Raw genomic sequence first — 18,894 nt, 5'->3', positions numbered from 1 at the left:
CCTTCTGAGGCATGCTTGAGAAGGAAAGGAGTTCATGTGGGAGAACTCTTGAATCGTGTTTATCCTGGATTTCCCTAAAGCGGTAGCTAATAAATGTTGTTCCTTTCAAAAGGCTCACCACATGGGTAGAGAGAAAGAAAAACCTACAGTACCATGTTCACTTTCCAGCAGTGTTTTGCACTTATTATAAGAATAAATTGAGATACTTTCATGATTCTCTAACTGCTGACAAGTTTATTTCTACACTTAATTCTCCAGGACAGAATAACTATTTTGTTCACATTTGAATATTTGCCAATGTAGACTCTTATAGTTCTAAATGGTATCTCTGTGTACCTGCTTCAAGGTCCCTACACTAAATCCTGTTTGCAGTCTCTAACCTGAATTTAATTGCTTATTACAGGGGTCCACAGTGAGACAAAATTACCACACTAGACTCGGGGATGCAAATGGGTCTTTTTTTCTCCTTTCCCTTCCCGCCCCTATAGTTTGTTGGTATATTTCCCCTATATTTATGGGGGTAATTGGTGTTGGTATTATGTTATGTTTTTCCTATTAATAATTCTGTGTGGGAGCAATAGCACCCTTTTACCCTTTACGCTTGCACATATTTATCATTTTCTAAGAGCAAGTTCAGGTTGTTTGTTTCTGCTGTTTTGACTCTTTGCTGTGATGTGTTTAGTAATAGAGTATGGCAGTTTCCATGGTTACTTGGAACATCAATGGATTGTCTCGGCCTTCAAAGCTCCACCAGGTGTTGGCCAACTTGGGGAAAATGGCTATTTATTTATTTATTTATTTATTTATTTCATTTATATACTGCCCCATACAAAAATGGCACTTGGTGGTTCACAATATAAAACCAATTAAAACATCAATATAATTAAAACAATATAAAATACAATAAAAACTCTAAAACTGAAGCTTTAAAACTATAAACTAAAAGCCTGACTAAACAGGTATGTTTTTAGGTATGTTTGAGGTTGGGTTTTTTTGTTTGCTTTTTGGCAACTATTTTGTTCTGGCAGCTACTTTGCCAGTTGATCAATTGCTTTTGCAACAGGCATGGGTGGGGAACATCTATGCAAATAGAAATTCTATGAGAGTGAGGGGTGTGACTATTTTAATTCACAAATCTTCTAAGTTAATTGTTGAACAGGAAATAATAGATGAAGGTCGCTTTCTTATTGCTAGTATGGGTGGTCAAAACTTTGCATTTAGTAATTTGTATGGTGCAGCCATGAAGTCCCCAGTATACATAGGTGCTTTGTTTTTTGTTTTTTGCACACCTATATACTTTGACATTTGATCACTTTATCTTTGGAAGGGATTTTAATCAAACTCTTTATCCCATTCTTGACCATAATACTCCCCCCGCTACATTTAGATGCCCAGAGACCACCGTCCAGAGACAAAAGTTTGAAAGACAGACAGACAGACAGACAGACAGATAGATAGATAGATAGATAGATAGATAGATAGAGGCTGCATTCTCGGACCCGTACCACACTTAAGGCCTATATGTCAGATTTTAATTTCATAAATTTATTGTTTATTCTTAATCCCGCTCAACGAGAATATACTTTTCTCTCTCCTATTTATAAGAACTGTTAGATTATTTTTTGACATCTCATTCTCTAGTATCTTGAGTTCAGACATGTAACATTGACTCCATAGCAATTTCAGATCATGCCCGTTAAATTGGTCGTTCGTCCAAAAGGTTGTTCCAGCACCTCATTTAGATGGTATATGAATATATCCTTGCTGAATGATCTATAATTTACTGGACAAATGGAACAGGAGGAGGAGGAATTTAAAAACAAAAACAAAACAAAACGGGGACTTATCCTGGAACAGGAGATGAAGGAATTTTGGTTAAAATAAAAAATGACTTTGACCGGTAGGCTATGATTCTGCTGAGTATCTGGGACAAAATAAATGTCGTTAAGATGAATCCAATGCCAAGGCTCTTATATATATTTAAGAGGTCTTCCAATTCTTATACGTTTATCAGCAGCTTTATAAATTATACAATTACTTCTTATGGTAAGGACATCCGCTCAGATTTTCACTTCGTGACATGAACTACCTGTTGAAGAAGGCTGATTTAATTTTCCACATTTTCAGGCTTATCATTGGGCATTTATGCTCTCTTCAGTCCTTGGGTGGAACAATGAGTCCCAGATTTCAGTCACACCTTGGGCACAGCATGAAAGCTATCTGACCCCATTGAAATCTTGGCAGGTGTTCGGTTTATCATTTGTTGACGGATCTAGGTCATTACCGGTGGGTAAAGCCGCAAGACAAATGTGGAGAACTTTGGATTCTAGACATGGTTTTGATCCTTTCCAGCATGAAAAGCTTACATTGTAGAAGAATCCTTGTTTGAAAATTGCTTGTAAATCTTTTTATTGGGCTAACTGGGCCCCCCACACATCATCATGCTAGATCAGTTGATCTCTTCTGAAGGTGTTTTTAAGCTACATGTGTGTTCAGTTTTAGAACTCCAAGCCAGCCATTCTGGAAATGTAAAGGGTTGGTCTCAAAGGGGGATATGTTGCACTTTTTTATGAAGGCAAAGGGCATAATCCTTCACAAGGGGATGGGGCTTCACAAGGTGGGTCTTCAGCTCCAGTCACTGTTGTAATTTTCTACCATGAAACAAGCCACTTATAGGACTTTTCTGAAGGTTTTTTTTTTAATTCAAAAAATTAATAGATTGACCTATATGGTACAAAATCAATACACAGTGTTCTGCTAACCCGTCCTACATATGTGCCTAGTTTCAGAACTCTGGGCCAAACCATTCTGGAAATATAAAAGGATCATAAAAAGTAGGGTGATGTTTGCCCTATTTTATGAAAGCAATGGACATATTCCTCCACAAGGGGGTGGATTTATTTATTTATTATGTTTGTAAACCACACCATCCAGAGGCTCTGCCAGGGGTGGGGGGTGGGGGTCAGTTCCAGAAGTGTTTGTAATTTTCTACCATGAAAGAAGACAGAACTTTTAAACAGTTTTAAAAAAAATTAGGGAAAAAATCATTAATCAACTTACTGACCAATCTGCTTAAAATCAATACACAGAGACAAGGTAACTTGTTCTACATCTGTGCTAAATTTCAGAACTCTAGGCCAAGCCATTCCAGAAATATAAAATGTGTCCTCTATTCCCTTGGGGAACATCATGGGGCCCTCTAGGAGAGTAGACACATGAACCTGGGCTCCCAAGTCCTTACCTAATGGTGTCCCTGCAGAGGCTTCTACAACTTAACATTCTTGCCGCTGCATTTTCTACCAGTTGAAATTTGCCAACAGTCTTCCAAGACAACCCCACACAGAACACATTACAGCAGTTTAATCTGAAGATCATCAAGAAGTAGATTAGGGAATGAAGGTCCTGATCATTAAGGAGAAGGTGCACTGGTGCAGCTAGCACATTAGGCAAACCTAGAATGCAGAATCTAGACAAATTGTTAATTTCAATCATATGCTGCAGAATAGGTGGGATATGTACAAACTTATGGCATGTTCCAGTGGACCAAGCAGTTGTGTTAATGCTAAAGCTAACGAAGCAGGTTCTTTAAGATGCCTACCCATTTTTGTTTTAAAACTATTCTGCTGATATTCTATGTTAGATCTATTGGTTTTGTTGGTAGCTTATGTCTGAATTTTTTTAAAGCTTCATTATTCTTGCTTGAAAGTATTGTACATATATTAACATATGTGGTTTATATTGTGTCAGACCATTGATCCATCTAGCTCAGATATCTCTAAAATAACCGGCAGCGGCTTTCGGCCAAGGGTATTTTTCCAGCCCTTCCTGGAGACTGATTGATTGATTGATTAAGTGCTGTCAAGTTGGTGTCGACTCTTAGTGACCACATAGATAGATTCTCTCCAGGATGATCTGTTGTCGACTTGGCCTTCAAGGTCTCTCAGTGGTGCATTCATTGCTGTCATAATCAAGTCCATTCACCTTGCTGCTGGTCGTCCTCGTTCCTTCAACTTTCCCCAGCATTATGAACTTCTTAAGGGAGCTGGGTTTTCACATAATGTGTCCAGAATATGATAGTTTGAGCCTGGTCATTTGTGCCTCAAGTGAAAATTCTGGATTCATTTGTTCTAGGATCCATTTGATTGTTTTCCTGGCTGTCAAACAATCAAAAGTCTTTTCCAGCACCAAAGTTCAAAAGCATCAATGCTTTTTCTACCTTGCTTCTTCAAGGTCCACCTTTCGCATGCATAGAGTGCCACGGGGGAAACCATTGTCAGAACAATTTTAATCTTTGTAGGTGTAGACACATCACAGCATCTTTTCCAAGGCCTTCATTGCAACCCTACCAAGTTGTAGTCTGCAGTGTATTTCTTGACTGCTAGATCCTTTACTGTTGATGGTCGATCCTAAAAGGCAGAAGCTATCCACCACTTTAATGTCTTCATTGTAAATTCTGAGACTGGTTGCTGTACCCATTGTCATTAGTTTAGTCTTCTTGACATTTAGTCGTAGTCCCATTTTTTCACTGTGCTACTTGACTTTCATTACTAGAGCTTACAGAAAATCCGCAGTCTCAGCTATCAGAGTGGTGTCATCAACGTAGCACAAGTTACTGAAGTTTCTTCCTCCAACTTTGAAACCACGTTCATCTTCTTCCAATCCAGCTTCTCTCAGTATATGTTCAGCATATAAATTGAATAAAGAAGGAGAAAGTATACAGCCTTGTCTTATACTGCAGATCTGGAACCTGGAGATGCCAGGGATTAAATCTGGGGCCTCTAGCAAGCAAAACATGTACTGAGATTGTATGGCCCTTCCCCAGATCATATTGTAAACCACCTTATAGACCTACATATAAATATGTATATTTTTAAAAAATCAGAAATCATATTTAAAGATTATCAGTGACATGATAGAATACTGTGGGGTTCCAGTTACATTTATTTGGGAGGATATTTTTCTAATTCTAATTAAAGAGTATTCCCATTTACAGTTATGTACAGATGAGAATTCTGATTGACCTGTCTAACTTCAGTTAGAAGTTACAAATGAGACAATTCTTTCCCTGAAGAACACAATTCTTTTTCCACTCACTGAGATGTTGTCTGTTCTTTTAATTACAGAAAGCACAGTAAAATTGGTATTGTGCCCTGGAGGCTGAAATGCCATATTGGTTTCTGTCATCCATCTTTCATTTAATTTCCCCTTCCAACCCAGACTACAGCATTTGTCATAAAGAATTCTGCTCTGGATTTTATCTTTTTACTTATAGCAACAGAAGTGGTGGTGATGCATTCAAGGTTGGTTCCACACACACCTCAGCTCAGCAGACTAGCTAGAAGTTTTCATCTCCCTTACCAAGTGACACAGGAAATTAGCTAGCAGTGGAGCAATCATATTTAAGCTTCCCATGTGTCTTTCTCCATGAATAATTCCTCTACCTCCAAACCATATGGCTGTTGAGATAAGCAGCCAATTGAAAACTTCAAATTCAAACACAGGAATTGCCATATAGGGGAAGACTCCTTGTTTATTGTGTCAGCATCCTCTCTCTAAGAACAAACTGTACCAAAACCTTCATATAAAATGAAGGTTCCACTAAACTTCATCAAACAAGAAAAATAAATCTAAAGAAGCAACAGGCTAGTGGCTGCCTTTCTCCCATTACCTAAAATAACATTACCAGAATTTTGGTTATTAAAAAAGCACACTAGCCCTTGTCCGTATTCTTGGTTTCCCCCGGGGAATGGACTATCAGATTACCCTGTGAAAAAACTGGTTCCTTATATCTAAACAGCTGGTTTTCTCAGTGCTTTAATAACCACCCAGCATAAGTTTTAATGTGCATGTTACCATGAAAGCCAATATTTGAAAATATAGCCATTCACCAGCCAGTATAACCATACTTATCTGGTTATACTAGCACTGTAGGACAGTATAGTTAAGATGAGATGATGTTTCAATATTCTACCATTATAAGCCCTTAACATTCTATTTCACATACATTCAAAACCATCTGACAGATTTGACTGTTTGCAGACATCAACTAGGTGACAAGAGTCACCACCCCTCCAAATTTTGTGTAGATCTGATCCATAATGGGATACAGCAGTTTAAAAACTGACTCCTAAACTCTAGAAAACAACTGCGTGAGCCAGCGTGTTGTAGTGGTTAGAGTGCTGGACTAGAACCAGGGAGACCCGAGTTCAAATTCCCACTCAGCCATGAGACTTGCTGGGTGACTCTGGGCCAGTCACTTCTCTCTCAGCCTAACCTACTTCACAGGGTTGTTGTGAGGAGAAACTTAAGTATGAAGTACACCGCTCTGGGCTCCTTGGAGGAAGAGCGGGATATAAATGTAAAAATAAAGAAATAAATAGATAGATAGATAAAATAAACTGTTTACTACACCTTTTTGCCATCAGATCACATGTCCTTTAAAGGGTTTTTTAAATTCAGGTACTATATATGCTGAAGTATAATCCTACACTTTTGTATTGGGGTGGGGGGAGCATTATTTCTTGAGTTACTAACCTCTGAAGTCACCATAGCAACAACGGGTGAAATCAACTAAGGGCACCTATTGTCAGCTTGGCCCAATGATGGTTTTGAAGGCAGATTTAGGAGAGACAAGTCCTGGCAAGTTCTGTAGAGTAACTTCCAGGTTCTGAAATGTAGTTGCTTGATTAGTATCTATGAGCAATTTGGCACTTCTACAGAAACAAATATTCATTTCCACCTCCTTTTCCTTGATGGGCTTTTCTTTTCTCCTTCCACAGATATGGAGCAAAGTGAAAGGAGGCCTTGTGAGGGCAAAGTGGGCAAATTGACTTGGGAGGGAAAGGGAGGTGGTAGACAGCCAAAGGCCTCTCTAAATCAACATTCTACATCTGAGATATATTACCTATGAATATGGAGGCTTCACTAGCTAGCATAGGTAAGCGTCCCTTTTAAATTCCCCTTCTTCACAGTGCCCAATCAGATTTCCCTTTTCTCAAAGCCTGGAAATTCAGTCTCCAAAAACCTTAGAATTAAGAATGGAGTTAAATGGCTTTCAATTCTCACTCATGCCCAGGCATGGAGCCAGCCAAAAGGGAGTCTGTGTGGCCCCACCCGGCGGTCCCTCTAGTGATGCCCTGTGCACGTGACAGCCGCCAATGGGCTTCGGCAGCCTTTCCCATTGGCGGCCCAGGTTCTTTGAACCTGTTCGCACAATGGTGGCTCTGCTCCTACATGCCCTAAAAAAATATGGAAATTGCAAATTAAGGGGCCCATCTGAACTTCCACACCTTTATTATATATATTCTTAAGCTATATATATAAACGTAAGCTATATATATATAAACTAAGTTATAAACTTAAAAAATAATCTGGTAATTTGTAGGAGCCAGCATGGGTTTGTCAAGAACAAGTTATGCCAGAACAAACCCATTTCCTTAGTAGATAGTGGAAATGGGATCGATATAGCGCATCTTGATTTCAGCAAAACATTTGACAAAGTCTCCCATGACATCATAAAACATAAGAAAAGTCCTGCTGGATCAAGCTCAAGGCCTATCTAGTCCAGCATCCTGTTTCACACAGTGGCCCACCAGATGCCTCTGGGAAGCCCACAGGCAACAGCTGAGGGTACGCACTCACTCCTATTGTGACTCCCCTGTAACTGGTATTCAGAGGCAAATTGCCTCTGAGACTGGTAGCCATTGAAAGACTTGACTTCCATGGATTTATCTAGACCCCTCTTAAAGCCAACCAGGCTGTTAGCTGTCACCACTTCTTGAGGCAGAGAATTTCATAGGCTGATTATGTGTTGCATGAAAAAGTGCTTCCTTTTGTTGGTCTTAAATTTCTTGGAAATCAGAAACCCTTGGTTTTAGTGTTATGTGAAAGGAAAAGGGAGGAAAATCTGTCAACTTTCTCCACACCATGCATGATTGTATAGACCTCTATCATGTGTCCCCCTCAGTCTTCTTTTTTCTAAACTAAAAAGCCTCAGGTGTTGTAGCCTTGCCTCATAAGGAAGCCTTGCCTCTAGGCCCCTGATCATCTTGGTTGTCCTCTTCTGCATGTACGTCCTTCTTATGATCTGGTGACCAGAACTGTACTCATTACTCCAAATCTGGCAGCACCACAGATTTGTAGAAGGGCATTATAATATTAGCAGTTTTATTTTCAATCCCCTGCCTAATTATTCCGAGTATAGAATTGGCCTTTTTCACAGCTGCTGCACATTGAGTCGACACGTTCAACAAGCTGTCTGCCATGACCCCAAGATCCCTCTCCTGGTCAGACATCGACAGTTCAGATCCCATCAGCGTATATGTGAAGTTGGGGTGTTTTGACCAAATATGAAACAATGACACTTGCTAATATTGAATATTAATATTTTTGTTGCCCATTCCCCCAACTTGGAGAGGGCCTTTTGGAGCTCTTTTGGATTTCACTACCCTAAATAGTTTGGTGTCATCTACAAATATGGACATCTTGCTGCATACCCCAACTTCTAGATCAGGGCTGCTAACTTTGGCCCTCCAGCAGTTTTTGGACTACAGCTCCCATAATCCCCAGCCACAGTGGTAATAGCCAAGGATTATGGGAGTTGTAGGCCAACATCTGCAGAAGGGCCAAAGTTCAGCAGCCCTGTTCTAGACAATTTATTAACAAGTTGAAGAGCTTTGGTCCCAGTACATATCCCTGAGTTCCCCACTTCTTACTTCCCTCCATTGTGAAAACTATCCATCTATTCCTAACATCTGTTTCTAACCAGTTACCAATCCACAACTAAACCTGCCCCCTTATCCCATGACTGATAAGTTTTCTCAAGAGTCTTTGATGACGAACTTTGTTGAAAGCTTTTTGAAATTCCAGTTATACTATGATCACCTTTATCCACAAACCTGCTGACATTCTCAAAGAACTCCAAAATGTTAGTGAGGAAAGATATACCTTTGCAGAAGCCATGCTGGTTCTCCTTCAGCAGGGCCTGCTCTTTTATATGATTAACAATTTTATCCTTGAGAATGCTTTCCATCAATCTGCCTGCAACAGACATTAAGCTAACTGGCCTATAATTTCCCAGATCCCGCAAGATCCCTTTTTGAAAATTGGTGTTACACTGGCTACTTCCCAGTCCTCCGGTACAGAGCCTGATTGTAGGGTTAAGTTAGGGTTAGGGTTAGTCGTCTTTTGTCACCTCTGCTGACTCAGTTCTTTAGCCTTTATCTCTGAGAAGCTCTGTTCAGGCATAGGTATACACTCAGTACCCGTTGTCATGAAGAGAGATGCAAATAACTCATTTAGCTTTTCTGCAATCTCTATAAGCTCTTTAATAATCCCTTTCACTCCATCATCTAATGCTCCAACAAGGGTAATTGAAGTCACCCATTATTACAGCTCTGTCTCTCTTTGATGCTTCCTTGATTTCCTTCTGCAACTCCTAATCACTTTCAGCATTCTGATCAGGAGGACAATAGCACATTCCTAGTAGCATATTTCCTTCTGGGCCTTGTATTCTCACCCACAGAGTATCTGTGGATGACTCTAATCTTCCTAGGTTTTCTAGCTGGTGAGATTCTATCCCTTCTTTAATACACAGTGCTACTCCACCCCCTATTTGCCCCTCCCTGTCCTTTCTACAGCATTTATATCCAGGAATAACCATGTTCTCAGTATTCCACCATGTTTCCAATATGCCCACTATATCTATGTTTTCATTAGCAACCAAGCACTCCAGCTCGCCCATCTTGGCTCAGAGGCTTCTGGCACTGGCATATAAATAGGTATAACCTGAATCTCTTATCTCGTGTGCAATATCTTTCTTTAGGCCATTTATTTTTATGTTTGTTTACAGTATGCAACTGAGGGTTTTCTCTGGAGATAGAGGGGGAAACACACTTCTCACTTCCTCTAGTATCTGTCAAGATAAGAAGCAGTACATACTACAAAGTACTTGCTGTTCATTTCGTTTTACTTTATTAATGTATGCCTATTGTTATTCTTAAATTCAAAAGGGATAGTTTGTTATCTACCAGTTTATGTAGATAACATTACATTACATTAAAAGCAAATGCTTTGCAGAATAAATGACAGAGCAGTCATTGGGTGGGGTTTTGGCATGTGGGTGCTATGTTTGGGGGGCACAATTACCTAATTGTCTTTCTGAACTTACTTGCATTACGGGGCAAAAAATACTAACTATTGCTTCTAACACAAAATATCTAATTGAGTGAAGTCTTGAATTTAGCAAGCCAGTTAACCCAAGACTGCAAAATCCAGAAAGCATTCTAAATCTTTCAGTGAAGTTTCAGATTCCTGAGGAGTTTTATTTATTTATTTTATTTATTGTTGAATTTATATACCACCTTTCATTAAAAACAACCGCAAGGTGGTTTACAAAAGTTAAAAAAACATACAGTAAAATGACAGTAAAAACATTAAGCTAAAAATATAAAACAAATCTAATTTAAAAACCATAAAATACATGCATAAAAACTATAAATGGATAAAAACACATAGAAGCAGCAACAGAAACAGTCATGTAAAAGCCTGGATAAAAAGCCAAGATTTAAGAAACTTTCTAAAAACTGTGATGGAGTCCGAGGAGCGAATGGCCACCAGGAGAGCATTCCAAAGTCTGGGGGCAGCAACTGTCCCGAGTGCACGACAGCCGAGCCTCCTTCATTGTTGGCACCTGGAGCAGAGCCCCCTCAGATGACCTTGTCAAGCGGGCAGCAACCCTTGGGAGCAGGCGGTCCCTCAAGTATCCCGGGCCTAAACCATTAAAGGCTTTAAAGGTCAAAACCAGCACCTTGAATTGGACCCAGAAATGAACTGGCAGCCAGTGCAGCTCTTTCAGGATGGGTGTGATGTGCTCCCACCGGGCAGCTTGAGATAAAACCCAGCTGCCGTGTTTTGCACTAGCTGCAGTTTCCGGATATTCTTCAAGGGCAGCCCCACGTAGAGCACATTACAGTAATCCAGCCATGATGTGACTAAGGCATGGGTAACTGTGGCCAGATCTGCCTTCTCGAGAAAGGGACGCAGCTGGCGCACTAGCCAAAGCTGTGCAAAGGCACCCCTGGCCACCGCCTCCACCTGAGCTTCCAAAAGCAGAGCCAGGTCCAGTAGTACCCCCAAGCTGCATACTTGCTCCTTCAAGGGGAGTGCAACCCGTTTGTCTTTCCAACAGATGTCTGTCTGTAGTGTTATTGCCACTGCTGTGCTTCTACTCGAAATACCAAGCTGCATGTGGCACCAAACATTGTGAAAAATCTTGGCCTTTGTTTAATCAGTTATGGTCATATGGTCTTTTTTGATACATTGCTGGCTTGATCATAGGCTCAACAGGCTTTCAGTATTACCAAGGTCTATTACTTCTTGACCCACTCAGTTCATAGGCTTGTTTTAAAACATGAAATACAGTAATTGAGTATTAATAATGATCTGTAGGATGAACCATTAAACAGTGTCTAGATTTAAACATAATGACCAGACTGGAAGAAATGTGTTCATTTGCGGAAACTGACAAAGGAAGCCTTAAGGGGATATGACAAAAGACTATAAGGGGATACAACAAAGGATGCTTGGCATTTCAAAAGATTACAGACAGTGGATAGCTAGGCATGAGATGCATGAAGGAATTTTTTTTTTAATTCCCCTAAATGCCTCAGAAGGAATCTTGATTCATCAACCTTGCTGATGTCTCTTACATGGTTACAATTCTATTATTGATTTAAAATGAAATATAGGCAGGAAATAGGTGTAAGTTAGATAAAAACAGTAGAAATATAACTGGTGGTGTTCTCTCTTTTGTGAGTTATTATTATTATTTATTTTTACATTTTCTATCCCGCTTTTCCTCCAAGAAGTCCAGAGTACTACAAAGTAAGTACTACATACTTACGTTTCTCCTCGCAACAACCCTGTGAAGTAGGTTAGGCTGAGAGAAAAGTGACTGGCCCAGAGTCACCCAGCAAGTATCATGGCTGAATGGGGATTTGAACTCGGGTCTCCCTGGTCCTAGTCCAGCACTCTAACCACTACACCATGCTGGATGGGCACAAATCAATTGTTGATTCGAGGTCAAACTGAATCAGCCAGATTTTATTCAAACTTGAATCTGCAAACTTGGAATCTGATCAGATTCTATTCAAGTTGGATTAGATTCAATTCGGAGATTAGATTAAATTAATTACACACCCAAGAGTCTAAACAATTGAAAAATCCCTAAAAAATGAACTTAGTACCTCACTGCCTTGCAGCTGTGGGCGGGGGGGGGGGATAGTGCCACTCCATCTGACAACTACCCCCTGCAACCCACAAGCCAGTGGGGTACTCAATTTATTTTTTTAGGAGTTTTAAAGTGTTTAGACTCTTGGGTATGTAAGGAATCCTCATAGTGATTCATTATGAGGAAAAGTCATTACATGCCAAAGAGTCTAAACACTTCAGAAATAGGGACTGCAGATTTTGCTCCATAACTCCACTTCTATAAGGGCTAGAGCTTAGCATTTTTCAAAATGAAAGCTGGGAATTAGGGGGAATGAAGAAGGGAAACTAAAAAACCCCCACACATCTTGAATCGATTCAAATCAAATCTGTGGAGATTCTATTTGAGCTCGAATTTGGCCAGGGGTGACTGGATAGATTTGTATTGAGGTCAAATCACTCGTGTCGACCATATTCGAGCTGAACTGATTCGACCTTGAAACAATTTGCACATCCCTATTATTGGGCCTCTCAAATGCAGAATTAAAACCACATTTACTTCCACTCATTGCAAGGGACCTTTATATTCCAGTTAGTTCTAGATACAAGTAAATGACAAATTTCACATTTTCAAAAAGATTGGGGAAACGACTTTTGTTGTTGTTGTTTCTTTGTCCCAGCAACCTCAGTGCAACCTGAAAACTGTTTTGGAACCAGAGAAGTCTAAACAAGTCATGTGTGCAACAAACTCACACACCATCTTAAAACTATTACAACTGTGGACCTAAGGGCTCTTCCATCATTCCTAACTTTGTCCCCTGCCTCCTATGTTTTGCTTAATGCCCAGTCTCAAGAATTCTGGAGGACTCAAAACTTGCTTGCTACTTTGTAATATTTTAGTTGGGCCTAACGAACGTATTAGACTAAATTAATGTTTGGATTTCATTTCACAGGTCAATTAATGTAAAACACAAAGGAACAGTAAACTAATTAATGTAAAATGCAAAGGAACAGGAAACAGTTTGTATGACATATTTATCTTTACATTTTGTGCTCTTCCAAGGGATAGGTAGTATTAGAAAAGGGAGATGGGTCAAATGCTTATATTTCCATTCCTCCCTCCCCCACAACCTGGTTCCATTAAAGTATTGGTGGATGTTGTTGCACCTGGAGCTTTTTCAGACAGGGCTTTTATCACGAAACTTGACCCAAAGTGAGTGTGTGAATTCGCACATCGGCCAGATTCTTGCCGAAGTCTGTGAGAGATCTTTGGGAACACTTCACGCACAATTTGGGGGTTTACTTCCGAATTTAAGCTTAGCCTGATTTATGTCTGGGGTAAAAAAAAATCCTGTATTTCAGCTACTTTTTCAGGATAAAGCTAGAGGGGTTGCCAGTCAAGCTTTTGAGCTGCCTTCTACAGATGCAAATAGTGGGAAAACCAGTTTTCAGGCAGCAAGCTACTGGCTGGCTCTAGGAAGCCACTGGCCAGAAGCAAAACCTGGAAGTAGGGATGTGCGAACCAGTTTGAGGTCAAGCTGGTTGGTCATCGAACCTGAAGCTGAAACCTCCCCCGGCTGGCTCAGGGCCAGTTCGGGGGTTCTAAACTTTAAAAAAAAAGTGTTAGTCATTGCCATGGCACTGCGGGTCCAGCAGCCTCGGGGGGGAGGGCTGGTGCAGTCGCATGGGGTCTCCTTAGTCTCCCTCTCCAGCACCTGCCTCCCCCCACTCCCGCAAGGGCCATTTTGGCTTGTTTGGGGCTGTTCCGGCCCTTTTCCTGATGACAGTGGCCATTTTGGAGGCTGCTGTGCATGCTCCCTGGCCATTTATGTGGCCAGGTCATGAATGCTGGACCCGCAGTGGTGAGTAATGTTTTTAAAGAAGTTTAGAACCCCCAAACTGGCTCGAATTTGAGCCAGGTCTGGAGGGGTGTGTGGGGTGGTGGTGGTGGCTTTTGGAGCCACAGAACTGAAGATGCCCGATTCAGTTCAAGTCCAGTTCAGACTTGAATCAAACTGGGCAAACCAGTTTTGTGCACACCCCTACCTGGAAGCAAGCAGTGTGAACATACACAAAAGAAAACCTGGAGAGGAGCTGCTTCTGTAATGCTGTGATTCTTATTCGGAGTTGTTTTGATTGTCAGATACACCAAGAGCTGAAAGCACTGCCTGAAAAAGCTTCTCGTCTCAAAACCGAGGTGTGACAGCATTGGCCATGCTGAATTGCTGCATAGCCTCAAAGCCAGTGGGCCAATCAGATGATAGGACAATTTAACAAGCCCCACTGTTGTTGTTTTTTGAAGCGGTTATACATCTGACCAGCTATCAGTGTAGGATTCACTGACTGCCACAAAGGGCCAGGGAGAATTTGTTTCCTTTTCACCCAAAAATTCCATGAGTGGGAGCTTTTTCACCTACTCTACACTGTAGGACCAGAGAGATTTTGTTAATATTATCAGCAGGTTAGTGCTGCTAAAGAGCAATCACAGTAGAAAAACCATTGCTGAGCATCCAGAGACTAGTAAGATGGAAGGGGGATTTCCGGGGAACAGCTTCTATGATATTGGCAACCCGTGGGTGACTGTGATCAGAACTCTATGAGGGGTTTGCCTGCCTCTCTCATGCAGAACCCTGGGGCTTGAGGTGGTGACTCAGGCACAACCTCTCCCAACACAACTAGCTCTGTGGCAATGAGAATCCTGGAGCAGCCTGATAACTGTACTGGGAATCAAACCCCGGGCTGATCACCTGGGGAGGAGGACAGAGGCATCCAAAATAGTAGGAAACAGGCAAAAGAGATGTTCTTTGAAGAGAAGAGCAATACAAAGAAACATTTGAGAAAATTCTCCAAAAATTTCTCCTTGTGTAAATACTTTGGTCTATTTAAATTTCAGTTTTTCCCTGGAAGGAACCCTGAAATATTCTTCAAATTTCTTTGAACAGAAAGTTTGGATCCAGCCCTAAGAAGAACTAACAGAGATAACCTGAGATACCCATGCCCGCCTTCAGGAGTTATGGGTTTTCCTGCTGTGGAGTGAACAATTTTTGCCCCTCTCTATGCTTCAGGAAAACCTTTGACATTTTTTTAACCCCTTTCTCCATCTGTTTAAAAGTCCATCCATTTAAACACTTTTGGCAATTTGTTTTAGAAGTCACTAAGGCCGTTAGACTGCTTCAGGTGGGGCTGGGGAAGGCAGGATCATTCCTATCATCCCCCACATGGTCATGATAGGTCCTGGTAAGCAGTGTTGCTTGTGCATCCATATAACTGCTGCGGCAGCAGGTCACTCCTTCCCCCATCCCTTATGGTAGTAGCCCATGTTCCCATATGGCAGCCCATGTTCCCACACAACTGGGCAGTGGGGCAGGAGGACATGCACATGTACTCCTACATCACTTTTAGCCCAGGTAAAAATCCTGGGCTACCTGGCCAAGGAGTGCCGGGATCAGTCCCTAACCCTGGTGGTTCTCACAACAAGGTCTACCTGGATAGGTCTACAGTAGGTCAATTTATACTTTACAATTTAGTGAGTTTAACTTATCTCTTTGAGCCCCATCCTCCTTCATAGATCTGAGAAAAAATGAATGCACGTTCCAAAATGTAATTGAAGAGAAAACCAGAAGAGCATGATTTGTAACTCACCAAATACTTCCTTTGATGAAAACAGATAAGAGAGCTGTACAGCTGAACAGACACATTAACAATACTCTACTGCCAGTCCCAGACATCAAGGCTCTGCTTGCCGACACCCAAGATGAGATGGTGGACTAACTGCCACTGTGGAAATGAAGGAGAAATGTCAAGTCTGAGAGGCCCCACTCCCAATTTTCTACTCATTAATGGAATATATAACCTAGGATATCTACTGAAGAGGAAAGTTTTTTAAAAAAACATAGTAGATAGTATGCGGGGACATTCTTATTTGCAGCTGAATAGTAACTACTAGTTCTGTGCTTAGTGAAAAATGTCAGATCCAATCTAATTTCATCTGACAGAGAAATTGTTTAGAGGGCCGGCACAGCTCCTCAAAACTGTCAGGTCAAACTGGAACTCTGACATTTCTCCAACATTTTGTCCCTTTCCTGCCACTGCTCTCTTCCTGTTCCCCTCTTCTTCTGCCTTTCCCCGCCATCTCCTCATTTCCCTTGCTTACATGGATCAAAAGACAGCAGCACAACGTCCTCTTTGGGAGGCAAGAACCGGCTGCTTGCCCCTTCCTTCTGTCAGTGTCTTCTGTTTTAAAGAGTGCTTTTCCCCCTCTAAGGTCCTTAGGTTCCCAGTTGGGGCAGTGAATTGTGGAGATAATCATTGTTTTAATGGATGCAGCATCCATTAAAAGAACTATAATTCCCACAACCCACCACATCAGCTGGGAACCTAAGGACCGTAAATGGGGGGAAATGCACCTTTAAAAGAGAAGTCATTGCAAAAGGCAAGCAGCCAGGCAACTGGCTCCAGCCTCAAGAAAGGGATGCCATGCTGCTGTTTGCTGCACCCAGATCCAAATAATGAGGGGGGGAGAGGTTTGACAGGCATGTCAGAACTCCAAAAGAGCTCCATAATGATAGGAGGGAATTTAACCAGATTTCCAACTGTCAGTTGTCACTCCTGTCTCTGCACAACCCATTCCAACAATACCCAATAAGGTCCAATATGGGTGTTGAACTAACACGGCTGCATATCCTTAGTAACTGCTTATGTCTTTTAAAAAACCAAATGTTTGCAGGTAATATTAAACTTTTTCCAGGTTTCATAACTGTCAGTTTAATAATCATTCAAAAAAGCAGCACTCATGTACATTCCACAAGCTCTGAACATGAAATATTATCAAAGAAATGCCTTAAGAGTCCTTAAAAAATATACAAACAATAGTTTAAGCAATAAATGGGCACCCCAGAGGAGGATTAACCAGATTTTAAACTGTTCTTGTATAATCCAATCTTCACAAATTAATAATAAAAAACTGATAAGAATGCAACTAATTCTCAATGGGAAACTGAACAAATAGAGTACATTGCCCACTTTCTGTCTGGAAAGTTCAACAGGTTGTTTTGGTAAGCACTAATCTGCCTACTTCCACTATCCCAACAACTGAACTAAATTAGGTTCTAATCAGGCAGTTCACAAGTTGGCCCACTTGGGCCTCAAACATTCATGTGCCCGCCATCTTGAATTGGGGTGGATGACATCACCTCAAACTATGCATCTGAGGTGTCCCTATGTGTACCTACAACTGTACCAAATTTACTAAAAATTGGTTCCTGCTTGCACTTCAAACATTCACAAGAGTCATCACTCATAGGAACTATATGTGCTTCAAGGTATGAACATCCAGTTTACAAACGATCTTTTGGAATGCAACCTGTTTGTAAACTGGGGACTCCCTGTATATACAATAGTTTCAAATGTAAACAAAGAGAACATAAAGTAAAATAGGAAGAAGATTTACAGAGTCACATAACATGTGATCAATGGAAATTGATCAATACATAATTTGTTCACTTCTCAATCAATATTTCTTTCAGAGAAAAGAAATATTACTTGCACATTAATTCATTTTTGGCATTGTACTCCAAAAAACACTTTAAGAAGTGTATGTTAACTTTAATAGGCACTGCTGGAAATACAATTAGGAGAAGGGTCATATATTCATGTGGTGATTTTGATCATGTATGGAAATCTTTTAGAAGTTTCAGTAGGTACATAGGTTATAAAGGGATGGAAGATACCATTTTCACCCTTAATTTTGCTTCTGGGATATATTAAAGATTGTATTTCCAAAGCAAACAGATGTTTAGTGGCTAACCTTTTTAACTATAGTGTGTTTCTTGATTACCAGATACTGTATTGGAAATTAAATCAGGAACCATGTCTGAAGACAAGAATGACAGGCTTTGCACCTAAATAAATTGACAACCTACAAGGATTTCTGGGAGGAGAAGCATAGAGCAGCCTCTTGTTTCCAGGTGCAGACGTCTGTCTTTATTCATTCCTTGATATCAAAATAAGAAGAGACATCTTAGAGCTCTAAGACTTGAATATGTGTTCTCAATCATCATGTTATTGTGCCAAGCTTGGCTATCACTTCATTTTACTAGTTATAATTTTCTAAACTATATTATTTTAAGAATCCGATTTCAACTGCATTAGTTTTACTGTATTTAAATTCCTAAGAATGAACATTTGAGTGTACTACATTTAATTTGTTTTACAGAGTTTGCAAGGACAAGATTGGTCCCAAAGAGATGCTTCAGTGACAATGGTGAGGGGCAAGCAGCTGGCACGCCAATAATCCACTGCCTGAGGTGACTACCTCACCTTGCCTCATGAAAGGAAAGTCCCTGATCTGCCCAACCAACTGTATACTGTGGGTGAGATTCAATTCCATGCTCATCCTGCCTGCATAATCAGAAAATGCTTTCACTGTGGGGAGTGCTTTCAAAATGCTTTCATGGGGGGAAGGGGCAAACAGCCCTCCTCATGGCAGACCCTTGTACTTCATGGGTGCTTCTACAGAGCACCCCTGCCTTCATCCTTGGCACTGCCACTTGGAACTTCAGAGCTTCCAAGTGCAAGAGGAGCAGCTGCTCACCCTGCTCTAAATCTTCACCTGTGATGAAGCAGAGTTGCCATGTATACACGTAAGTAGAGCAGTTTGTCAGCCTTAGGGCTCTCTCTCTCCTCTAG

At 40.8% G+C, this 18,894-nt stretch overlaps 1 protein-coding gene across 9 annotated transcripts in view; it reads right to left on the bottom strand.

Annotated features, from left to right (window-relative positions):
• SNTG1 (syntrophin gamma 1) overlaps positions 1-18,894 on the bottom strand; it is a 437,703-nt gene that overhangs the window by 244,960 nt on the left and 173,849 nt on the right. For 5 of the 9 annotated variants that reach the window (XM_053247884.1, XM_053247887.1, XM_053247883.1 and 2 more), the window contains one exon: positions 15,850-15,984. The exons of 2 other annotated variants lie outside the window; for them this stretch is intronic. The gene's annotated coding sequence lies outside the window, so the exon portion shown is untranslated. Of the gene's footprint in view, positions 1-15,849; positions 15,985-18,128; positions 18,200-18,894 lie in introns of all 9 variants that reach the window. 2 more of the 9 variants (XM_053247888.1, XM_053247886.1) reach the window with 1 other exon arrangement.

This window comes from Hemicordylus capensis, chromosome 4, assembly GCF_027244095.1.
Source record: "Hemicordylus capensis ecotype Gifberg chromosome 4, rHemCap1.1.pri, whole genome shotgun sequence".
NCBI lineage: Eukaryota > Metazoa > Chordata > Lepidosauria > Squamata > Cordylidae > Hemicordylus > Hemicordylus capensis.
The sequence above is the reverse complement of the archived record's forward strand: the minus strand, read 5'-3'. Positions and strand labels throughout refer to the sequence as shown.